Here is an 8,300-nt window from a genome sequence, read left to right as displayed (position 1 = left end):
TTTTAATCTTTTATCCTTAATCCTTTATGTAAAAATCAAGATAATGATCTTGATTTTTACGTAAAGGATTAAGCTTTAAAAGCCTTTTCTATGTATGGGGCCCGGGCACACGATCTTGCTACTTGTGACCTTATCTTGTTATTACAGAATTTGAACCTGATCTTGTTCTTTGTTTACACAATTTTCTCTAAACAATGAAATTGGGCCTATATTAAGTGTCTAATTACGAAATTTATTATATTTCCATAATAGGATGTAGTCATTTGTTTCATAATACAAAATCTTATCCTGTTACGTTCAAAACACAATTAAAATGATTCGGCGATGGCAACATGGTGATGAAATTTTAAATCGTTTTGATTAAATTTTACTCACTTGTCAGTGATTTCTTGGGATGGATGAAATGTTTTTATGATTAATAATCATTACACTTTACCCGTTTACAAAGTATTTAGAAGTGAATGACTTCTAACAAGAGCTTAGATTGGTGAAATGGGGTCTAGACCAGTCGCGTGGGTCTCACCTTTTCTTAAAGACGAATTAACACAAGACTATCAAAAGAAATTTTTTAATTATATAAAAGTTTAAATTTCGGTGGATCTTCGGTATCTATTCGGACATAATTCTTAAAATCACTTGAAATCTCGTGAAAAATGTCTCGTTTTTCAGTTTAAAATCACCTCTGCATTTCGGCAATTCGAAAAATTTTAATATTACGGAAAACCCCGATATAACGCCACCCCGTACAAAACGAAACCCGTATATAGCGCCGATGAATGCTCTTTTCCCTAACTATTAAATTGTAGCAATAAGAACGCTGGCGCAATACCGAGGTTCGATTACTATTCTCGATTGAATTGGTGTTAATAATTGTAGAATTAAATGGATAAAATTTTTAATTGTAATTAAAACCGATTGCCATTAATCTCGACAACGTAATATCCGATAAGGCCCTTGAGAATATTTACGAAATAAGCGGATAAAACTCATTTCTAATACACGCGTTATCGTGTGAAATGCTCTCGGGCGATAACACGTAAACTTATTTATCGAAAAGTATTATTTAAATTATCTAAATGATCGAATTCTTTATGGTATATTTAATGACTTCATAGAAGATGCTATAAATAATACAATAGCGCGTGACATCAAATGATAAGTGTCATAAAATACAAAATATTTTATTTACAAACGAAAAATGACCCGACTTCCGGTACAGACCGGAAGTTATTATATAGTTCTGACAGACTTGCAGACAGACAGAATGTATGGGTCTGCAATTTATTATACAAAACGTATACACATGATACAGTAAAAAAAACTATCGAAAACGGAACCTGAATAAAGCGGAAACCTGGCAAACTGGAAGAAAAAAAATACTTGGTACAAGTGCGAGGCCGGCTTACACAGTAGAACCTGTGAAGCATTAACAGGGGTATATGAGAGACACTACCAGTCTCTCATACTCCCACCGGTAGGCAACCCCTTATTACTGGGTTCTAAGGAGGTGTCTACCGGGTAGATTATGCTAAGGGTGCATATATCTTAGCACAGGTGCCTCGTGGCTCTTGGCCCCATGGCAGGTCGCTCTTCGTACTTGTGCTAAGGGTACACACTTTAGAACAAGTTCCTTCTTGGCACTTGGCACCCATAGCAGATCGTTCTTGATACTTGTACTATGGGTGCAAACTTTAACACAACTGCATCCACCCTTTGTACTCTCGCTAAGGGGTGCCTACCGGGTGGACAATGCTAAAGATGCATCCCCAGTACAAGCCCATCTTGTCACTTGGCAGATCGCCCAATTACCTATTTAATTTTAATGTGATACTGCAATTTGAAAAAATTGTAGACCTATAAATTCCCACCATCGCTCTGCCTTTGTCCGTCCTTCCTTAATCTCGAGAATGGAGTTAGTTAGATGAAATTCAAAACCAATTAAAGAAACCTAAGGAGCAGGAAGCCCCGATTAACTATATAAAAACTTGTCATATTATTTCAATTAAAAAATATTCTCCTGAAAGGAGTTATATAGATGACCGCACGACTCTATTGCTAACAGGAAAAGTATGATATATAGGTGCAAGACACTACTAATTTGAGATGGAGAGCATATATTTTAAATTAAATAAATTAAAAATATGAGTTAAAAATTACAGCCCGGTAATGATAATAGATAAACGGCTCGTTTCTTTTCTAATGTTATATTAAGGGGGGTAGTGATCCAAGATAAACAATGACTTTACCTAATGACTTTTAAAAATAAATGAAATAGATGTTGTGTTGTCATCCCATATATCAAATCCAATCTTTAGCAACAAATTAATTTGTAAACACGAAGCAAAAATTGCGTAAAATGCATAAAGAGGCCCCAAAATTCCCCATTATGATAAAATCTGTAGGATTTAGTCTTAAATGCTACGGCTATTTTTAGATTTTCGATTGTTGTAAGGTGGAGTTTAGCCCTATTTTCTCTTTCCTAATGCCCTGGAGCTAATTGTCACGTGCTGCTAAGTATGGATTTCGTGGAGGCCACATTCAATCCAACGAATTTCTCTTCGAGATAATCTCAATTGAGAGATCCAGGATGTAATTTTAAGGATAAACACTTGAAATCATATTGTATTTATATTAAAAACGATATTTTAAAATAATATTACGGTAAAACCTGTCTAAAACGGAAATATGCTTAAACGGAAAAAATTCTTCGGACGGAGCGATTTTTTTTATGTTTTAAAAAAAACCCGTTCAAGACCTAAACCTGCCAAATCGGAAAATATATTCGGTACCGTGCGAGTCCGGTTTACACAAGTTTCACTATATTATGAAAATAACTTGTTCATATTTAATTTTTCCGTCGTATCAGGTTTCCGTTTCGAACAGGTTTTTTTTCATCTTTAATTAATACAAGAAAATTCGCTCCGTTCCGAAGAATTTTTCCAGTTTATGAAGGTTTCCGTTATAGACAGGTTTCACTATATTAAGCAGTTTTAAGTATGAAATAAACATTCTTCAACACGTGAATTGGTAAAAAAAGCGTGACCCTGCATAAAACGGAAACCTGTGCGTGGCTTTCCGTTTTAGACAAGTTTTACAGCATAAAACTGGTCGAAATTTTAAAAATTCTTAATAAAATCACTATCCTTGGCAGTGGGGTGTTTATATTTGTGTGTTTCTAGTGTCTATGCTAAAGTGGATTAGAAGTCCTTGACCTTTTAAAGTAGGTCTACTGTTTATGTGGGTCACTATCAAGCTTTTAATTACATGCAGCATGTCTGGTTATATTAATAGTACGGACTCAATTCAAAATTTAACTGAATTTTAACTATACTCTATACAACCGAGTATAAATTTTGGGATCGTTGGACCCACTTTCAGCCAATTAAGCCTTCCCCTAAACGGTGGAGATGCCGAAAGTGTACGTAGTAAAACCTGTCCAAAACGGAAACCTGCCTAAATGGAGAAAAATTCTTCGAAACGGAGCGATTTTCTATGCTTAAAGAAAACCTGTTTGAAACGGAAACATGCCAAATCGAAAAAATACACAAAAACCTGTGTAAAACGGGTTTTACACAGGTTTTAGCGTATTTATACAGAATCGCTCGATGTGCGGTAACGAATATTTTTACCGGTTTGGTAGGTTTCCGTTTTTAACAGGTTTTCTTTAAACATAGAAAAACGCTCCGTTTCGAAGAAATGTTTCTCTTTAGGCGGGTTTCCGTTTTATTGAGGTTCCATTTTGGACGGGTTTTTACTGTATTCGGTACTGTGCGATTCCGGCTTACGCAGGTTTATTTCATTTTATAAGAAATTCGAGCAAATTTCGAATGAAGAAGCTTAAAAATATAACACGAAACATAAATAGAAGCATTTCTATTTACTATTTTTCGGTTTTCTGGATGCTCACGCATGCAGAAATTATGTATTTATATATAATTATTTCGGTTTTACTTTTGTAGTTCCCATAGTTATACACGAATAACACATAAATACACTCTACTCACCTATAACTAATCATCTATACTCGTTATAGTGTATCCAGACCGTCTGGAGGTTTTGCGGGGTTTTCAGAAAGATTTATTAGTAAGCCCCAGTTATATTACCCTTTCCTTCTAATTTACATTTTCCTGAAACTTTTTGAAGGCCTCTCCTATGAATTTGGATAGTGTGGGGCCCCTCTGAGAACCGAAAAACCGATGTCTGAGCAGGCCCTTGATGTATCAAAAGCGGTACGTGCATCTATGTTTATACAGAACTACAGTAAAACCTGTATAAACCGGACAGGACAATATTTTTCCGGTTTGGCAGGTTTCCGTTTTAGACAGGTTTTACTGTGTTATGAAATAATAATGTTTAATGTTGGACCTTGACAAATATATATGACCTTGTGTTCTCTTCGTTAATTCTTACTTATATAATACAGTAAAACCTGTTCAAAACGGAAGAAAAATATTCGTTACCGTGCGATTCCGGCTTACACAGGTTTTACTGTAAGCCGGAATCGTACGGTAACGAATTTTTTATTCTGGTTTGGCTGGGGTTTCTTTTTTTTAACGTACGAGATTTTATTTTAATATTTCCTAACAGATGGCACCACACACAATTTTAAGATATTGTAGGGAAAAGTTAGGCAACTCGTTACTGGATTTTCTCGGAATCATTTTCATAAAATAAACGTTTAATACAGCTTAAAATATTGCGAAAGTTTCACGTAGAAAGGTTACAGATATCGGTTTTTCATGTTAGGATGTTGCACCATTTAGCAGAAATCTGTTTTTCATAGGAAAAAAATAATTAATTTCTCGACAAATTAAACACCTCTTTGGGCTAATTAAAAATTAAGAGTAAATTTAATCATCTTGGTTAACTCATTTAACAATTTTCAGCTCGTTAAATTGATATAATGGCCTGAAAACTGGTAGTTGGTCGCAGATTCGTGCCTCAAAACGGACTGGATACGTGAAATTTCCCGGGTTTTCCTCACTTAAACAGAGGCCTTCTTCTCGTAGAACGTGCCTTACACTCAAATAGGGACAAATTTCTCATAGAAAGGCCTCCCGAGAAGTATGCCCCCATCACTCCGCTGTTGAACCAGTTAAAAATAACTTTAAANTGTTCTATACTATTATTTGAAGCTTGGTTCAGTACTAAGACTCTTAAATACTGTGCCATAAAAACCATATATTATATAGATTTATATAAAATTGATTTGTTTAGGGCCTCTCAAAACCTAAACCCGTTACACATACGCGTGTATAGATAACTTTCTATGGCACAATTCAAGAATAGGAACACAACAATGTTTCTATGATGCATGAATAGGAATGTTCAAAATAATTTCATTTCTACTCATGCAAGTAATAAGTACACGTTGTTGCGTGTACAACAATATAGAAAAGTTCCAGTACATCTGTACTCAAAATAGACCTTAAATTTTCGTATTGTTTTACAACTTTTGTCCACCTTAAAGAGGTTCTGTTTGGCATATTCAGTTTAAAAATTACATTATTTATATATTTTGTTAATATTTATACAGATGTACTGTAAACGTTGCGGACTTAGTGTTTATATTATTAATTTTAATTTATAAAATAATTATTTACTTGAATTTTATTTTAAAGTCAAACCTGTAAACAACATCCACTGGCTGGAATATTTTTTAAAAAATGGCCATTGTTTGGAGGTTATTTTGTATGTATTTTGTTTAAAAATATTTTAAAATGGACTCTGTTTATAGGTTGCCTTCGTGTATAAAAATGGTCGCTGTTTAGAGGTGGCCGTCATTAGAGGTTCAACCGTATAAATAATTTATAAAAATAATTATTAATTAAAAATATAAACTAAAAATACAGACGTAGACGATGATAATTCAAGGAAAATATCGAATGATGTTAGAATAATTCTGTTGAATCAGATGTCCTTTAGTTTGTGTTTCGATGAAAGGAAGCTCCTGAATAAATATTTAATAATTGATGTTGTAATCGTTTTCTACGTTTTAAAATATTCTTTATTTTAAAAAATTTAGCACAGAAATAAATTCATTTTCTTGCTTAAAAACTTTAAATTTGAAGCTCATAGACATGGATACGTTTCCATTGAATTCTCATTGAGTTTATCCATAAGACAGAGAGAAATTCATGTTTATAGATTTAAAAATCCTTCTAAATGATTAATTTTTTGTTTTTAATTATTTTTATGTAAAAAAATTAAATTTTCTATAAGGAACTTTTCACTAAAACACAATTAACATTGAAATGAAAAGGATTATAAATAAAAATAAATATTTTGTTAATGTTTAAATGATACTTGGCCCATTTTTTTTAATATCTTGTCCTTTGGAATAAGTTTTTAAACATATTTTAATGACAATTTGCTATTAAATGGTAAATTGTTAACGGTAAATGTTAATTACCATTCGCTATAGATTCATAAAGCGAGGCCCCAAGCTGTAGACTCATAAAGTGAGGCCTAAGTTATAGATTCACTCGAGGCCCTAAGCTACAGCTTGTTTAGCTTATGTTTAAATCAGGACCTGGTCAGGATGATGTCAAAAATTTCAAGATTTTTATTTTAATTTCGAAATAATGAAAATTGAATCTAAACTATATCATTTATGCAGTTATAAAATTATAAACTAGATATATAATTCTATGTATTTCTTAATTATCTGAATTACCTTAATCGCTTGTAAAATTATAAGGGATATTAACAATAATAATGTCAACATACGGGATAAAATATCAAAAAAAAATACGTATTTATGTTGCATTTCTGAAATATAGAATCATCTTTTAATTTAAAAAAATTCACGTGATCTAATTCCGTTCTCGAGATTAATTAACTAAGGATAGACAAGCGGACGGACGACAGTGGGAATGTATAGGTCTGCAATCTGAAAATTGTAGCCCAATTAGGGCTTAGTTTTACGAGTTAAAGGGGGATTAAATGGTTAAAAAATGTGTTTTTTTATCCGAAAAAATCAAGTATTTTGTATGGTTTTTAATACAGTTTTAAAGGATTTTATGTAGTTTTTTTTTTCATCGTGAGAGTTTTATAAAATGTACGTGGAGCCACCGAAAAACTAATTTCGATATTTAATTTTTAAAATCTACATAAAATTTACCAAAAAAAAATACTCTTAGGTTTTTGTCGTGGGATGTGTTGTGCTTGAGTAATCTTTGATTTTCTGCAGTCCTGCGAATAGACAAACAAACGAACCAAAAAATACAATATACTTATTAGTATATTGTATTTTTTGGTTCGTTTTTTAGCCCTTTAATCCCATCTTTATCTGGAAAATCAAACTTTTCCCAAACTTTATTAACAATAAACCATGTAAAAAAAATGAGAGAATTTCTTCCATATTCTCAAAAAAAACTTAATTTAATATGATATAATAATAGTGTTATATAATGTTAAGTTATACCATAATTTTCTATACGTTTACCATTATAAATACCACGTTAAATACAATTTACCCCGCTTTACGACGACCGCTTTTACGACAGTTTTATTTCGTATTTCCTTAGCAAATACTAAATACAAGAATCAGATTCATAATACTAAAATCGTAAGAAATGTATTACTGTATAACAGCTCGCTTTACGGCGGTTTTTACAGAGCTAAGTTAAGTCGTAAAGTCATTCGCGTGACTTTAAACCAGTTTTACGACCGGTGTAAATTTAATTAGAAAATTCCATATTTCCACAACAAATACTAAATAGTTAAAACAATTTATAAGAACGTAATCTTAAGTTATGATTCTGAACTTGTAATAAATACAACTGCTCTCTTTGTGACGTTTTTTTCTAAGCAGAAACTACGTCGTAAAGCGGGGGTCTACTGTATATTGAAGTTTCGTCTTTTAATCTTGAGATTATCTGTAAAACTATAAATTGAATTCATAACTTATTAGATTGCAGATAAAATATATTAACAGAACTTTCTATTCAAGGCTTCCATTTAATAATTATATTAATTTGTAATTAGTTTAACCTTGTCTCTAGAAGTGAGAATCGTAGAAGTTTTTCTTTATAGAATAATATAGTTGTGACCTATCTGTGAATTTAGTAACTTAGAAAAAAAACCGGTCATTTCCAACTTGTTTTCTATGTAGGAAGTAACAAGAGTCATACTTGTTAATGACATTGAATAAAAAGTAAAGAAGCGTGAAGTTGTGAGACAGAGAACAAGTTTATAGTATAGCACATGAACTTGATATAAAATCTATTTTTCAAGATAAAAATAGACTAAATTCCTTTTCTAATATAGGTAAATAAAAGCTGAAATTATACCTTAAC

Source organism: Centruroides sculpturatus, unplaced genomic scaffold, assembly GCF_000671375.1.
Source record: "Centruroides sculpturatus isolate CEXI.00-Female unplaced genomic scaffold, Cexi_2.0 scaffold1324, whole genome shotgun sequence".
NCBI classification, from domain to species: domain Eukaryota; kingdom Metazoa; phylum Arthropoda; class Arachnida; order Scorpiones; family Buthidae; genus Centruroides; species Centruroides sculpturatus.
The sequence above is the reverse complement of the archived record's forward strand: the minus strand, read 5'-3'. Positions refer to the sequence as shown.